Source organism: Pteropus alecto, unplaced genomic scaffold, assembly GCF_000325575.1.
Source record: "Pteropus alecto unplaced genomic scaffold, ASM32557v1 scaffold7, whole genome shotgun sequence".
Taxonomy (NCBI): Eukaryota; Metazoa; Chordata; class Mammalia; order Chiroptera; family Pteropodidae; genus Pteropus; species Pteropus alecto.
The window spans coordinates 7,620,604-7,637,530 of record NW_006494614.1 but is presented as its reverse complement, the minus strand read 5'-3'; the positions used below and the strand labels follow the sequence as shown (position 1 = coordinate 7,637,530).

Genomic DNA, 16,927 nt, shown 5'->3' with positions numbered 1-16,927 from the left:
AGACTACTGGGGGATGATAGCTGTTCTGTACATTAAAATCATAGGCATTTAGAGTAGCATGTATGAAAAAGTGTGTATGAAGTTCTAGAAACTAGGCAGAGAACAGTGCTTTCCTGGAAACAAGTCCATCAGTCTAGAGGACAATTAGGAGAAATGGGGATGTAGCAAGACTAAATTAATCAATCTAAAGTCTAAAAAGGGACAGATTGTGAAAGATTTGAATATCATAGTAAGTAGCAAGCTTCATCTTGAAGATAAAAGGTGGTCATTGCAAGGTTTTAATAGGAAGTGTCATATTCGGATTTACACTTTAGAAAGGTTATTTTGTCCACAGTTTAGGCAGGGGGTTAGAAACACAGAGATCTGATAGTGGGGAACAGTAGTAAAGAAGGTAAAAACTGATGAAAGCCTAAACTATGGTAGTTACCCATGTGGGTAAAGGTAATTAAGCCATCAGAGTTGTTTACATGGGAATAGATCACCTTCCTTATAGAATAATTTGCACTCCCACCAATGATTCTACAAAGGCATCCATCCAGTCATGAAACACAGATAAATAAATGTAATACTAAACTCATCTATAACCTATAAAAACATATTCTCTATGTTGCCAGATTTTATGGAGACCTGCGTAATTAGGCACATAGGCATCAGATACTTTTTGTTAAGACTTACCTGTTTCTCTTTCTACTGTATATTCAAAGGAACATCAGCTGTCAATATTCTGGAAAGGATACAAAGCTCATCTTTCAGCCAGTTTTATGGATGGGTAAAGCCATACCCCATTAGTTTCACTTTGTTTTTTCCTATTTCCTTTATGGAACTTTATGAGGTATAACCATAAAGTAATGATTTTCTTATGTGGTTTGTAAACTAACTCTGAAGGCAATTTTAAAAGAGGTTCAACACAATTTCGAGCCATGGCAGCACTGTTAAAATGGAGGAGAGCCTCCTCAGGCAATCACTTTGAAGAGGGCAACACTCATTAGTATGTGTTTTTCTGGGATGTCAGTTTTAAAAACACCTTTTGCCTTATCTTGACCCTCATATATCCACTGATTTCTGAAGCATTCCATGAGGATTTTTAAACTAATTTATGGTTATGCCTTATTTTAAAGGAGAAGTTAGAATTACATTAAGGAACCTGTTTTTTCCCTTTCAGTAAAAGTCAAATAAGTTTCTGTCTGGAGGACTTTGGCAACTTTTGCATCCCCGGTGGACACATAGCAGGCCTGTGGCTCATTTGCACACCCAGGAGAACAGAATGCAGGGAAAGCAACCAGAATGGACCTAGAAATGCTAAGGGCAAAAAAGCAAGATTCAAGCAAATCTTGGAACAATCTCAGGAACATGAAATATATGCTGACTCCAAATGTGTATTTCCATTCTTTAAAAATGAGGCAGCCCTGATCCCTTGAAGAAGAAAGTTAAGGAAATCAGATGACTTTTATTGATTTATGGAGGGGCTATCCACAGAGGTAGTAATTCTGTGCATAGCTCACTAATCCCTTGCTTCCCCTTACCATACAGTCAGACACATAACAATGGAAATGCTCATTCCTCCTTCTAACAAACCCCCAGTAACTCTCTAAACTTTTATTCTCCTACACATCCAAGAGAGGTTGCAAGCGTTACCAACATCATTATTCTGTCTCCCTCCAAGTGCCTTATGCTTCTGCTTTCATCAGGAAAGTCCAAGCTTCCAGTGAATGCAGTGCCTCTCCAACCTAAAAGTATAAGATACACAAACAACTTTGGTATTATGAATTGATGACAACCAGATTCTTCTCTTGATAATTATTGGCTATAAAAGCAATCAAGTTCCAATCCTTGTTATCACAAGGTCTAATGTAAACTTCTGAATTTTCCCATTTGATTCTGGTCCTAAAATACTCCCTGCTTCTGATGGTGGGAGTACAGCATCTGTGCATTGTAAATCTATTCTGTTTCTTCTGGAGTCTATGGACATTTACTACAATCAGTATATTCAGCCTCTTATGACAGTTTCATGAGCCTAAAAGCATGCAACCATCCATAACCCTTTTTTATGTTCTTGCAAAAATTAAGCTTCACACTAGAAAGTTACTGATAATAATTATAATAAAGTATGAATAGACTGAGATGTGTGCTGTCAAGAATCAGAATTTTTAAAAGTAAAGGTGGGTATATTTTAATGGATATACATTGCATGGAGGTAGGAAAGCACAGAAGTATAAATAAATAAAAGATATTTTAAAATTTGCCAATAACCAAAACTTTTGTTCGAAACACTCCTTTACCTTTTTATGATAAAGTGGGATATTCTATGCTGGAAAGATGTGAGGAAGTAGACATAAGTGGCACTAACAGTCTATAATGGAATAATTTAAATATGATACCTCTTAAACATAAATTTTAATTTTTATGAGTTTGTATTTATTTCTTAGCATAAAACCTACTTGTCTACTTTGTAAGTTTAAACTTATATTCACAAAGAGCATAAAATATAAACATAACCTAGATACATATACCAACATTTACTTCCTATTTCCCAATACCCCTGATAGCAAATCTAGAGCACAGTGATAATAAGGAGTATTTGAAATGTAAGCACTACATAAGTGCAAGGCAGATTTTTTTTCTTCAAGGGTTGGAAGAAGTCATATTAAAAATGAGAAAGCTTTTAAGATAAGCAAATCACATGGTTCCAAAGTATATTTATGAGACAAAGCACACCAGCTTGAATGTTTACAAAATTGTAATTCCACTGCTATAAAGGGGTATTTCAATGATATACTTTGTTATCAAAAACTTCTTTCTTAAAGAAGTAAGCACAGAAATGTGTTCTTGATTGGACTGCTTCTTTTCCATCACACTTTGGGCTAAAGGGTTATGGATGGTTGCATGCTCTTAGTCTTATTCTCAACAATATGGTTCTCCCAGCCAGAAGGTTTAGCACACTTAGAGCAGCTGTTTGAGAGCTGGGACTCTGACATCAAATTGCTCAGGTTTGCTTTTGACTCTGGCATTTATTAGTCCTAAGAAAAAGGGAAACAACTTAATCTTTCTGTGCTTCATTTCCTCAGCTGAGGATATCAATGGAATCTACCTTGTAAGGATGTCATAAATAATAAATTACAATATTTATGAGTACTTAAAACCATGACTAACACTTAGGAAAGTGTTTACATTTGTATACACATATATACATACATGTATGCACATACCACACATACATGTGGGTCTGTGAGCCAGTGCGATACTGCTAGTAGAGAAGTTTTTGTATCCACAAAAAGTGTTTCCTGTATCTGAAACCTGAAAATGTGGCCTAACAAAGGAATATGTGTTCTGGAGAATATCTGGAAAATATAGAAGACTTCTAAGTTAGTACCATTTCCCCTTGTTTGCTCTTAGTTACTATTATTCTAATCCAGTGCTAGGAAGAGAAAAGCTTCATTATTATCCCAGACTAAAATTGTTCAAGGCAGCTTTGTTCCCTAGAACTTTCTAATCGGAGGTATCTCTGTGCCTAGATACTAAGTGGAAAACTATGGGTGACATTTTAGATGATGGACAGAATTTTGCCTTCTTAAGTGTCACTTTCAGAATATTTAAGGCATTCAGAACCAGAGATGATGATATTTATGAGACAAATATTGATCATTTTCTTACGCTTACAGATTTTTTGTGAAAACCAATCTCACTACTCTCTATCACACTTTTTTCAAATGTTCAACAAATATTTATTGAACACCAATTAAGATCCAATCACTCTGATAGATAATGAAAGTACACAGATGAAAAGCATGGTGTCTACTCTCTCTGAGATGTAAATATAGTATTAATATAGTGGGGTGAATCCTGAAGTGCGTTACTGTGTTTCTTAGAATACCAATTCCTTGATGACTGAAATATAAAAATATTCTTTCCATTTTAGTAAAAATACTAGAATGTATCCAAGTTGAATGTCGATCAAATCTACTAGAGTGATTCTTAAAATAAATAGAGTATATGATGCTAATCAAAATACTGATGGTAAAATAAATTTTCAAATTTCCATTTAGAGGATTTTTTAAATTATCCATAGAAGTTAACAATTATCAATTAGTTTACATTTATTTAGTCTCTTAAAATGTGCTTTCATGTGATGAAAAGCAACTTATCTTTTATACTTGGAGCTTTGATTTTCAAAAGTCCATGATTATAAACATATCTTCAATCCTTTGTCATATATAATTCCAGATAAGAAGAAAATCTTTGATCCTAATATATTTCTGATTTATTTTAGCTTATATATTATGCAGTCTTTCATTTTGAAATTTTTTAAATGTTTTCTATAGGAAATTTTATTTACTTCTTGAAAACCTACTCTATGTACATTGGAAAGTTACTATAGGAACCTCACACAAATGGAAAATACGCAAAAGGATGATAACTACTGTTTCATTACTTTCCTTGTCTTCCCAACTCACTGACTGCAGAAATAATCATTATTACCAATTTTTTGTTCATCTTTTTAAAACTCATCTATGAATTTAAATAAATGCACACATATAATTATCATAGTGATAATATATTTACTTGGTTCTTCACCTTGCTGTTGCACTGAATGGAATGTAGAAATCTGTCCATAAATTAAAGTTAGAAGTGCCTCAGTCATTTCGAAGTTTACACAGTGTGGAGGACACATCTTAGAGTGACCTCAGATAAATTATATCCTCATGTCACCCACTGTGCTTGAGAGTAAGCAGAATGTGCTTTCAACCAATAGAATATGCAAAAGCGATAGAATGCCACTGCCTGGATTAGGTTACATCACATGGAAAGGTGAAGAGATGTCACTTTCATGATTACATTTCTTAATATAAGATTCTGTTTGGCAGATGGCTTTGAAGAAGTAAGCTGTGATGTTATGAGAGGCTTTTCAAGGGGGCCAAGTGTAAAGACCCAAGGGCAGTCGTAGAAGCTTAGAGGCATCCTTGCTGACAGCAAGAAAAAAAAGGCCTCACCAATACAGCTGTAAGAAAATTACTCCCACCTACAACCAAATGAACTTAGAAGTGGATTTTTCCCCCTCAACCCTCAGATAAGAATACGGCTTGGCTGATGCTTCGATTGCAGCCTTGTGAAAACTTGAGCACAGAATCAAGCAAAGCCATGCCTGGACTCCTGACCCAGGGAAACTGTGAGATAATAAATGTACATTGTTTTAAGCCACTAAATTGGCTTATATTTTTTACACAGCAATGACTTAACTACATTGGGTGCATCATCATATGGATATGCCATTACTTATTGATTGATTCATGTTTTTTTGAATCTTGAGGGCAGACAGAAAGTTGAATTAACAAAACTCCCTATTTTGTGGAATGCTATAATCATTGGTTCAAGGTCTTTTTGACTTTTATACTTATTTGGTTACTTTCTTTTAACCATAATCTTCACTCACACTTTCCTCCCACCGATAGGCAACCTTTATGAGTTTGATGTGTATCTATTTTTGTTAGACTATATTTCTGTTGTGTGTACATGCATTGAAATTTGCCTAGATCTTATTGAGGTACAGGTTGTTTTTTTTTTTTTTTTATTTTAGCCAGAATTATATTTTTATGATTGAGCCATATTGTTGTATTAGCATTTATTTAGTTGTTGCTAATATCTAATAGAATTCCATAGTATATGTATACCACTTTCTTTTCTGTTTCTTCAGTGATGAATATCTAGGGTGCTCACTGCTTCACATTACCACAAACCATCTTATAGATGAGCTTTTATGCTCCCATGTAAGAATTTCTCTAGGTATACACTCAAGAGTAGAACTGTAGGACTGTAGGATATTTTGATACTTGATTTACAGATTGATATTTATAATGAGAATGGCTACTATATTATATTACATAGTGTGACTAGCAATGCAAAGGGATTCGTGTTTTCCTAAAGCCTTGTCATAATCCAATTTATAAATTTTAACAATCTAGTGGATATAAAATAGGATCTCACTGTTATCTTAATTTCCATTTCTTTGATTGACAATGAGTTTCAGCACTCTACATTCTGTTAACCACTTGCATTTATTCATTTTTAGATTGTCTATCTATAACAGTTGCTCAAATTTTTTAATGTACTTACATTCTCTTTGTATTTTATTGATATTGTTAGAGGAAAAGTGTGATGAATTTCCTAACTTACTGTAGCCCAGACTGAAAACTTAATTAGGAAGAATTGTTATGAAGTTATAGGACTGGCAAGTGGTGGTAAACAATTGATAACATTCAGTTAGATGGTTTTCATATTCATGTACCCATACTGCATTGTCTTGCTTTTTACAGCTTCATAGTAAGAATGGATGTCTTCATTTGTGTTCTTTAAGCTTGTTTTAGTTATTGAAAGTCTTCTAATTTCAACTAGATTCAACTTAATTTTCACATGTACACACAAAAATCAGTAATTTTGGGGGGGATTATGTTGAATTTGTATATTAATCAAGGAAAAATCGGCACCTTACAAATATACAAACAAGATATATGTTTCTAGTATTATTTCCTCTTTCTCCATTTTCTGAAAGAAGTCATTTAAAATTGGTATAATTATTTTCTCCTTCTTTAAATATTTTAAATACCATCCAGGTCTGAAGCTTTTTTTGTGTAAAGAAACTTCAAATTTAATTTCTTTACAAGATACCAGACAATTCAGACTTTACATTATTTTATGTCTAATTTTGAAATTTATTTTCAAGCAATTTATTTATTTTGTCTAGGTTATCAAATTTATCAGAATAAAGATTGTTCAAGACATTTAGCTTCTTAATATCTTGTAGGATTTGTGGTGATATCCCTTGTCAAACATGATATCATTTAGTCATTACCACATATGTGAAAGTTCAAGCATTTGTTCAAATATTTATTGAACACTTAATAATCAGTGTTCTAGTCACTCAGAATTCAGTAGTCAGAAAATCAAACAAAATACTGCCCATATGGCACTTACAATCTAATAGGCTTACTTTAAAATCTAAATGTTAAATGTGCTTTATTTACATGAATTATCATCTGACAATTTCTTGTTCCTCCTCTACTATGAAAAATGAATCAGATTGATATTAAAAGTCTAATTATTTTTTTCCACCACATGATGTCCAATTTAAAACTGGATCTCTCTTTGGTAAATATTCAAATTCAGGATGTTCTCATTATAACCAATAGCTGTCCAGCTAAAAGTCATATTAGCATTTAGATAGAGCTCTATTGTAATAAAAAGAAAAAAAATCACCAAGAAAGTAGAGAGGGATTTGGTAGTCTTCTCTGGCATTTATTTGGCTGGGACAGCCCACAGTAATAAAGGAGGATGTGTGATAATCAGCTATCAGGGTTGCCTAAATGCTGGGAAAACAGGAATAAAGTCTGCTCTTTAGTCACTGGAAAGTTCTTCCTACCTGACTGTGGCAACACTTCATGATCTATGCGCTCTCAAGTGTTGTGAAACATGGGCTTCTGCTGCCATAGTCCTCTTGTTGTAGGTGACTCTCTCTCTAGGCTTCCTTCCTTCTGCTCTGGTTCCAAAGAAGGGCTGTCATATTCACCCTTGGCTCTTACCAGCAGTTCACTCTGTGTCATCTTTTGAGTGTTTTTAGTTTGGTAAATTTTCTGTGTGGTAGTTCTTCCAGTACACCTCTCTCTCTCAAGTAAACTCTGTGTTCTGCATTGCATAATGTAACCTTCCCAGAACTTCTTTTTGTTGCCTGCCCTGAGCCCCAGGACACTGGTTATAGTCTACCTGCATCCTCCCCAGACCATATTTAAGCCCAGCACAACACAGTGTGAGACACTTGTTTGTACTCCAACCATTCAGGAATCCCAGATAAGAATTTTTCCAGAACATAGAAAAGCTCTCAAACTTCAAAGAACATTTTTTAGGGTCCTCATCTTTATTGGGAGAAATACTCATCAAAGCTTTTCTGCACAAGTAGGTTACAAAGAGAGAGAAATGTTCCTATTGCTCTTTAATCGTCGAAGAATCTTTTTTCTCAGAAGGCTTCTTTCACATAATTTGCTTTGTATATGTACTACAGGAAAGACAAAATAAATAAATTCATCTTCTTTACTCAAACGATTATGTCCTACACCAGATTCTAGGTTAGTAGAGTTTATTTTAGTGTAATTTAGTGTCCCGCCTCTTAAAATTAGGGTAGGGGATGGACTACACGAAAAAAAAAACAGAACTTTTAGTGTAAGGTTTAAAGTCATTGCTACAAGTAAAAAAATTTTTATCCATTCCATTTCAAAAGAGTTAAGAGTTATATGAGCAGATCACGCTAAAAAAAACCAGCACAACACAGTGTGAGACACTTGTTTGTACTCCAACCATTCAGGAATCCCAGATAAGAATTTTTCCAGAACATAGAAAAGCTCTCAAACTTCAAAGAACATTTTTTAGGGTCCTCATCTTTATTGGGAGAAATACTCATCAAAGCTTTTCTGCACAAGTAGGTTACAAAGAGAGAGAAATGTTCCTATTGCTCTTTAATCGTCGAAGAATCTTTTTTCTCAGAAGGCTTCTTTCACATAATTTGCTTTGTATATGTACTACAGGAAAGACAAAATAAATAAATTCATCTTCTTTACTCAAACGATTATGTCCTACACCAGATTCTAGGTTAGTAGAGTTTATTTTAGTGTAATTTAGTGTCCCGCCTCTTAAAATTAGGGTAGGGGATGGACTACACGAAAAAAAAAAACAGAACTTTTAGTGTAAGGTCTAAAGTCATTGCTACAAGTAAATACATTTTATACCATTCCATTTCAAAGAGTTAAGAGTTAATATGAGCAGATCACGTTCAAAAAATAAGTCAAAAACAGGGTCAGCCTTCAGGTTAAGAAGCAGAAAGCAGCAAGAACTGAGGAGTTGTGCAGGAGTCACACACCTGCTGTTCGTTGTTCAGTGTGGGGCTAAGATACAGGTCATCCTGCCTTGGAGTGGGAAGCGATCTTTCTAAAACATGAAAGCAATTATTTCCTCAGTGGCTGAAGGATTTCAAGAAATGTCAACTTGGACCCAATTTGGACATTGCTAAAATGAGAGCTACAATGCAAATGCCACACACAAAGAGGGGCTAGACATAAACAAGAATTGTGTGGCTAGAGGGAAATAACCTACATATAAAGTTTTCCTTTTTGTACCTAGATGGACACAGTGTGGTACAAAAGAAAAAGGTTGGGTTCTGGAATAGAAGACATGAGATCAACTCACAGCAGCCTTCTAAGAGGCCATGATGCTTTGGGGAATATAATTTGATCTCTCTAAGCTTCATTTTCCTCAGAAGTAAAAATAGAGATAACCAAAACACCTCTTTTACAAGCTCATGTAAGGAATGTATAATTACTAATATAGTTACTAGTTATGATCTTTTCTATTCTGACATTTGTTTATTTTATATGTTAAAGACAACTGATATAGAAATCTACTACTGCAGGGAAACAAAAGAGTAACAACATAGGTAGCATTTTTCCTAGGCTGTAACCACTGGAAGGGATGACATGTCCGTGGATAGATACAGAGTCAACAAATTAACGTCCTTTTAACAAGGCTCTTTTTAAAGTCTATTCCAAAAACTTCTTAATACCATTGTAAAAAAATGTTTAATTCTTTTCTCCATTAAATTATTTATTCAATTGTAAGCTCATGTTATTCTCAGAACTCACAAACCGAGAATATAAAATAATGTCACTTTTGCCATCATCTGCCCTGTTTCCAGGGTTGTGGAAAGTTCATTCTTCTACTAGTTTCCCTTTCCCATATAATTTTTGGAAAACCCAAAGGGACACTTACATTTTCCATAAATCTATATGGGTGGTTGGTTTTCAAATCTGCCAGATATTCTAGCAATACTTCTAAAAATATAAAATTTACCTCCAGTTTTATGATCGACTCTTCCAGGCAACTCTGTTTCTACTTACTGATATATTTCAAATGCTATCATAGTTACTGTTCCAAATGTAAATAAGATCAGGCAGTATTATTTTACTGATTGACTTAAAGTAAAAAAATTATAGTACAGAAAAGCAATCTGCAATCTGCTCTCAGAGCAAGATTAGAGTTTGTAGAGTTCACTTCAGAGCTGGGCCCCAGCCCACCACCATGCTTCAAGGCTATTGTCTTTCAGTGTAGAAAGAAGATACCTTTTTTATGACCAAGAAAACGTTCTCTATTATTTTGCAGGACTATGAAATTTTTCTGAAGAAGTATGTATCTGCCCTAAGATGAAGCAAAAAACTACTTACGTGCACAGAATAAGCACTCTTCTAGTCATCAAATATTTGGAAATATTAGGGTCCATTCTCAGAATGCCATAACACAAAAACCATTTGTGAGACTCTGCTGTTCCATCCTAGGATCATTATGTACTCAAATTCCTAGCATTAGAAATTCTGAATCACCCCTCCCACTCTTTAGATGCTCACACTTTAGTTAGAAATATAGACATGAGCACAGATGAGGGCAAGTAACCTGTGATCTCTGGAACAGAGACATGAACCAAAGCAGTTGTTGCTCAGAGGAAACATTAACCATTCTTGGGGTCTCAGAAATAAAATCTATACTTCCCTCCCGCCCCCCAAAATTAGGTTGTCTTTTTAAAGTCGTCGGATTGTTTTAGCCAAGGAGAACAAGGCATCTCAACCTACCAAATATATGCTGTAATTTATGATTTGGAGACAATGATAATTTGATGCAACATTGGGGATGTGTAGAAAGTGGCTGCAGAAGCAGATAAGGCTAAAAAGTGAAGGATCTCTTAAATTAGGCTTAAGAGCTTGGATAGTAAACTGCAGCTAATGAGAAGGTTGTTCACAGTCTACATGAGGTCAAATATTACATTCTTGCTATTCTTTCCCTCCATAATCAATAATATTTGATAAGAATGGACCACAAAATTTAGATTTCTTATTTGATGACTACAGGTAAGGAAGGGAAGACCACTTTGTAGCTGTAAGAAATTATATTAATTATTTAATAATTTTAAAATTATTGTGAAATATATGAGACATTTTTTGGAATATGAAAGTAATATGACAGATGAAAATAATATAACATGAAAATATAAGAAATATAATATTACAAATATAATATAATTTAAACCCCTGCTTTATTCTTCCTTGGTAGCATTTTTTTCACTCCTTAAAACCAGGTAGTAACCAATCTCAGTAATTTAAAATTTAACTAATCTAATTTTGACATTTTTTCTTCCAACATTTATTGAATCTTTCTCATGTATATGCACATATATATACACAAATGTACACATATATGTGCACATAAATATATATACATGAACATATAGTCTATATATGGCTTTGTATGTTTTTAAAATTTTAAGCTATATGTATTCTTCTATGACTTGTTCCTTAATTTTCTTCAATATTTATATGTGTGATTCATCCATTTAGATGAATAGATACATGTAATGCTATTTTATTTATTTTCATAATTGTATAATATTCTATTGTATGATTATTACATATTACATATCCATTCCTTTGTTGATGTAAATTAGGTTGCTTTCAACAATGCTGCTGTGACTATTCTTGAACATATTTTTTGGTACATGTGTGTATATTTCTTTGTTACATCTTATCAAAATTTATGGATGGTGCGTAGTGGGGGATTATTTTTATATCAGGTGCATTGTATTTCTAGATTAGGAAGACCAACTTTTTAAAATTGTGTATATTGTGCTTTCATGACCACGAATCCTAAAAGAAAGAATTTAATAAATTGCACAATGGCTTTTAAAGTTTTTGAGATTTCTAAGATCATTATTTACAATATTCTTTATCAGTCATTTCCTCATTTTATATTTAATGACATCCAAATTACCTTTAATACTTATTATTTCAGCAGTGATTGTTTAATTTATAATAAAAATCTCATGACCCATCTCAAATGCTACTAATGTAAATTACAAATTTTAGAATCTACAAAACCTGATACGATCCAGTTCAAGGACATTTATTGTTAAAATATTTTTATAATGTATTTCTAGATACAAGTAGCCTTTAACTATTATAATGAGGATCCAAAAAATCTCTAAAGAATAAGAATTGAATGCTGACATTTTTTTCTAAGTACTTTCATGAGAACAGGGTGAAATATCACAGGGATCTTCTTCAAATATCTACCATAGGAGATAATTTGACACATGCCACATTTTGGGAAATATTAATCTTTTCTTTCATATCTCAAGGGGGAAAAAGTTAATGAAAATATTGTGACTAACCTTATCTAAAATGTTCTAGTTTGATTTTTATGCACCCACAGCTAAACCAAAGATAACGAAGCACAAAATGCAGAATTAACTAATTTAAATTTAACAAATATTTGCTGAGCAACTTCTTTGTGCATTCTATTCTAGAACCAGAGATACAGGGAATAATAAGATAAAATCCAGCCACATGAGGCTTACACTCTAAAATATTGGCTTTCACAACACCATGTAGTGTTGAGTAATATTCTAGAATTCTGACTCAGTTAGCACCAAACAGTTTTAAAGAACATATTTCTTAACATAAATAATGACATAGAATATATGGTTCCACTTACATAAGTTACTTAGAATTGTCAAACTCATAGTTATAGAGTGAGAATGGTGGTTGCCAGGGGCTAATAGGGGAAGAGTTTGGGGAGTAATTGTTTAAATAGTACAGGTTTTCAGTTTAGGATAAAAAAAGTTATGGAGATGGTCAGTGACCATTGTTGCACACAATGTAAACATACTTAATACCATTAAGCTGTGTATGTAAAAATGGTTAAAATGATATATTTTGTTAAGTATATTTTACCACAATAAAAATACAGTGAATGAAAGACAAGAAACTATATAAAGAAAGTTTTGATAAGTGAACAAAACCTGGAGGACGATAGGGAGTCAAAAGAGGTTTGTTTGCTCTATTTTAAAATAAAGGAATCATCACATGTTTGAGATACTCAGATTACAGGGAGATATGGACGGTGAAGAGAAAGAAAAACAGCAGTAATTAAGGGAGCAGAGTCTGTGGGGGGAGTCGCGAAAGGACAGAAAAATGAAACAATATTCTTTGGGGAAGCAAAATTAGGTAGTAAAACTATATTTAAAAAAAAAAAGGAGCCATTAATATTAAAGTAATTGATGTGAAAGTCAAGATAGTGTGAAAGAGAAATGTGGTCAGAAGGGGACACGTAAGGAAATTTGTGGGTGAAAGAGAAATGTGGTCAGGAGGGGACACGTAAGGAACTTTAGGGATGATTGCTCTGTTTCCTGATCACAGTGACAGTATGCTTACTGTAAAGTGGTGGGTGTATGCTTTATAATTATTTGCTAAATTTCATATTTGTGAATGTGTGTTTTATTTCATAATATCAAAAGTCAAAAAAAATTACAGCAAATACAAAAGAGGACCAATATCTCAAATGCCTGTAGAGTATTTACAGATCACTAAGGAAAAGATGAATAGCCTACGTTTTTTTAATAGGTAAATTATATAAGTAATTAATTCATAAAAAATAACTACAACTAGACACTAAACATACAATATAATGCTTCACCCTACTTATCATTTTGAATGCTAATTAAAATGAGAAAATTACTCTTTTTAAAAATAAAGTTAGCATAAATTTTAATTAGACAGATACTCTTTCAGGCTGTTAAAATGTTGGGACAGACATTGTCTTTAACTGCAGGAGGAACTTCTATTTAGATTAAAAATGGGCAAAATGTGATAAAGCAATTCTACTTACTGAATCTATTCTGCAGTAATTAAGCAATTATCTTATAAATTATTGTACAAGGTTTTTTACTGCAGAATTATTATATGGTAAAACAAACAACAGAAAAGAAACAATCTAAATATCCAAAATTAAAAAAAACAGGTTAAATAAATCATTTATGTTCATGTAATGCAATATTATAGAGGCATCAGAAAAAAATGAAATATGCCTTATGTACTGGCTAGGAAAAATGTTCTTGGCATATTAACAGAAAAACTTTTGTAAAGTCTAATCTCATTTTCATTTTTTTTAAATGTGTATGTATGTACTTATTTGTGCATGCAACATAAAGACTTATTTGTGCATGCAACCTAAAGACATAGCAATCTACTAATATTTGTTACTTCTAAGGAATGTAATTAGAGGATGGAAGATTAATTCCTGCTTCAAATCTAACTATCGATCGATCTACAGATTGATCAGTTGATCAATCTATCATCTACTGATGTATCTCTCTACCTACCTATCAATTAAAATATATGAAATTGAGGGTTTCTTGACTAATTTTACTTCTTTTTTCTGTGTGTTTTTAATGTATTTGAAATATTTTCAAACAGAAAAGTGGTTGAGAAGTGGCTATGTATCTAAATATTGCATCCTTTGTTCACTTTCTCTTTACTTTGATTTGAAAAACTAGTACTACAGTTTTAATAGATTCCTACTTCTAGATTTTTTCAAATATACTATTTCCTAATGCTTTTTATATCATTTTAATTTTCTTCTGAAATGAATCCAAGGTTCTTTTTCAATTCTTTTTTAAATATAGGAGTAATTTTAAGGTTCAAGATAAAGACAATCCCTCTAAATTAGGGAGCTATGTTTCTTAGGTGGTTGAGAGGATTGCAGACCTCATTCTATTATGGGAGTAAATAATCTATTTGCAAACATTCTTCTTGAGTTTACTCTGGAAAATGTTAATTGTACTGGTTGTTTGGGTGCTGATGACAAATGCAAGTTTTTAAATGACACAATAAATAATGACCAAATAAAACACTTCAATCAGAAGTGACAAGTAATTTACCTCTGAGAATATTACAAAGTTAAAATTCTAGATGTGCTATGCCTTGAGTGCTTTCTCGAATTATAAAAAATAATTATGTTTCAAAACCTGATTTTTAAGCCACCTGCTAATTATTTATGAGGAAAATGCTATTAAAATTAGAACTAAATTTTCAAAATTTCTTTTAAGCTTGCCTATATTCGTGATTAAATCACCCATTCTGATGATCAACTCCATAAAAAATGAGACTGATTTGATTACTAAATCAAATTAACCATTCTAGTGCTTATTTTCTTCTGCTAGCTTACATCCCAGGTTATCAGAATGTTACTTAGTTACTCAGATATGTAATATAGCCTGATATAATGAATGCGGCTTAAAATATTTCTGAACATAATGGAAAATTTAAGTAGAACTAACAAAATATTCTTCAATGAATGTTGGGAGCCAAAACTAAGAACAAAGAATCTTGTGACTAGGCGAGGCCTTATCTGCATCCTGCATCTTGTTAGCCCCCTAGCAGTCAGCCCAGCCCAGAGTTACAGTTCCCTCCTTCACTCCCACTCCCTCTAACCCTTACCACTCCTCACCCCACCAGCTAAGAACCAATGCGCCTGTGACAGATACTCTCCCGCCCAGCTAGCCCTGCCCCCCTTTGTTAGCCCTGTATAAATACTCTTGCTGCTGAATAAAATTTTGAGGCTTGATCAGAACACTGTCTTGCCTCCATTCTTTTCTCCCGCCCATGTTTTCTTTCAGGTAAGGTCCTCCTCGGGTTCCGCGCAATAACTAGGTCCTGCGGGTCGGGACAAATGAAGAATGCTATGTGTAGCTAGTCTAAACTTCATTTCCCAGAATTTCCTTTTCTGTACATTTCCAATTAGGGTGAACCATAAAAAGGATTCTTGTAATAGATTTATAAAGAAGGGGGAAGCAGCAGTCATTTTGTAACTTACACATTTGGTAGTTAATTTGTTAACTGAGATCCTTGGTAGTGGCTGGGCTTGCAACTACTCAACCTTTCCCTTCAGTTTCTCTGGCTCCTGGGCCAGGTACATGTGCTTAGTTCATTGATAAATGTGCTGAGCTTCTACAGGACACCAGTACCATCAAGGTCATAGGAAACAAATACTAAAAGAGTTTTACTCTGTCCTAGTGGACCTCAGAGCATTCTTGTAGGCTCCAGCTTTTCTGAGCTGTCCCCCATGTTACATCTATTTTTTCTTCTCTACTACTTGTCTGAGGATATCAAGCTCCACCTCAGACACCAAGACAACAGCTTTGCAGAAACTAGTTAAGCAGTTTCCCCAACTTTGTGAGGTCAAATCCCTCTTACAAATAACAAATGATTATATAGGTGGATGATAGATAGATAGATAGATAGATAGATAGATAGACAGACAGATAGATAGATAGATAGATAGATAGATGATAGACAGACAGATGATAGATTGATCTCCTAGCAGTTCTCCTTCTCTTAAATGAAGCCTGACTAATATATTATGGTATAGACTAAAATACTTTAATTTTGATTTCAATTTCTCACCAGGAAATATATTTTAATATATTTAATCAATTATTGTGAAAATTTAATTTTAAATAAGGCAAAATAATTAATACCTGTTTTATGAGGTACTAAATGAATGCTAAGTAGCATCGAAAGTGTGTTGAAGAAAAGAATTATTCAAAAACAATTAAAAAAAATCTTTATTGTCAGGGAAAAATAGCACGATTCGATTTTTGGTCTGCAATTCTCACTCTTAGACTCACTGTATGAAAGACAAGGGCACTGTATCTAGAAGCTTTATGTTAGTATTATTCAGTAGTTGCTCTTATAACCCTATCACATCATTACAGATTAGGTTACCACATTAGATAGTTAATAATTTGCAATATCAGAATGCTGACACTAAGAGTTTAAGGGACATGGTACACATTTCAGTGGACCTGGAGTATCCAAGCAACAAACCCCTGATGGTAGAAGTCAACCTGTGGGCTCTGGGCTAGGAAGGACAGGCTCCTGGTGATGGCATCATTAGAAGGTACTTGGGAATAGAGATCTCGAGAGCTTGGGGTGGGTGTCACAAACAGGGAGCAATTATCAAATATCCTATTGTAATTAGAAAGTACTTTGTTAGCAAGATTATTAAA

At 33.5% G+C, this 16,927-nt stretch overlaps 1 long non-coding RNA gene across 2 annotated transcripts in view; it reads right to left on the bottom strand.

Moving 5' to 3' along the window:
• Nucleotides 1-1,513: 1,513 nt before the first annotated feature.
• Nucleotides 1,514-16,927, bottom strand: part of LOC107196753 — a 56,856-nt gene continuing 41,442 nt past the window's right edge. For both annotated transcript variants that reach the window (XR_003044473.1, XR_003044474.1), the window contains exon 5: nucleotides 1,514-1,727. This is a non-coding gene — a long non-coding RNA (uncharacterized LOC107196753). The remainder of the gene's footprint in view (nucleotides 1,728-16,927) is intronic.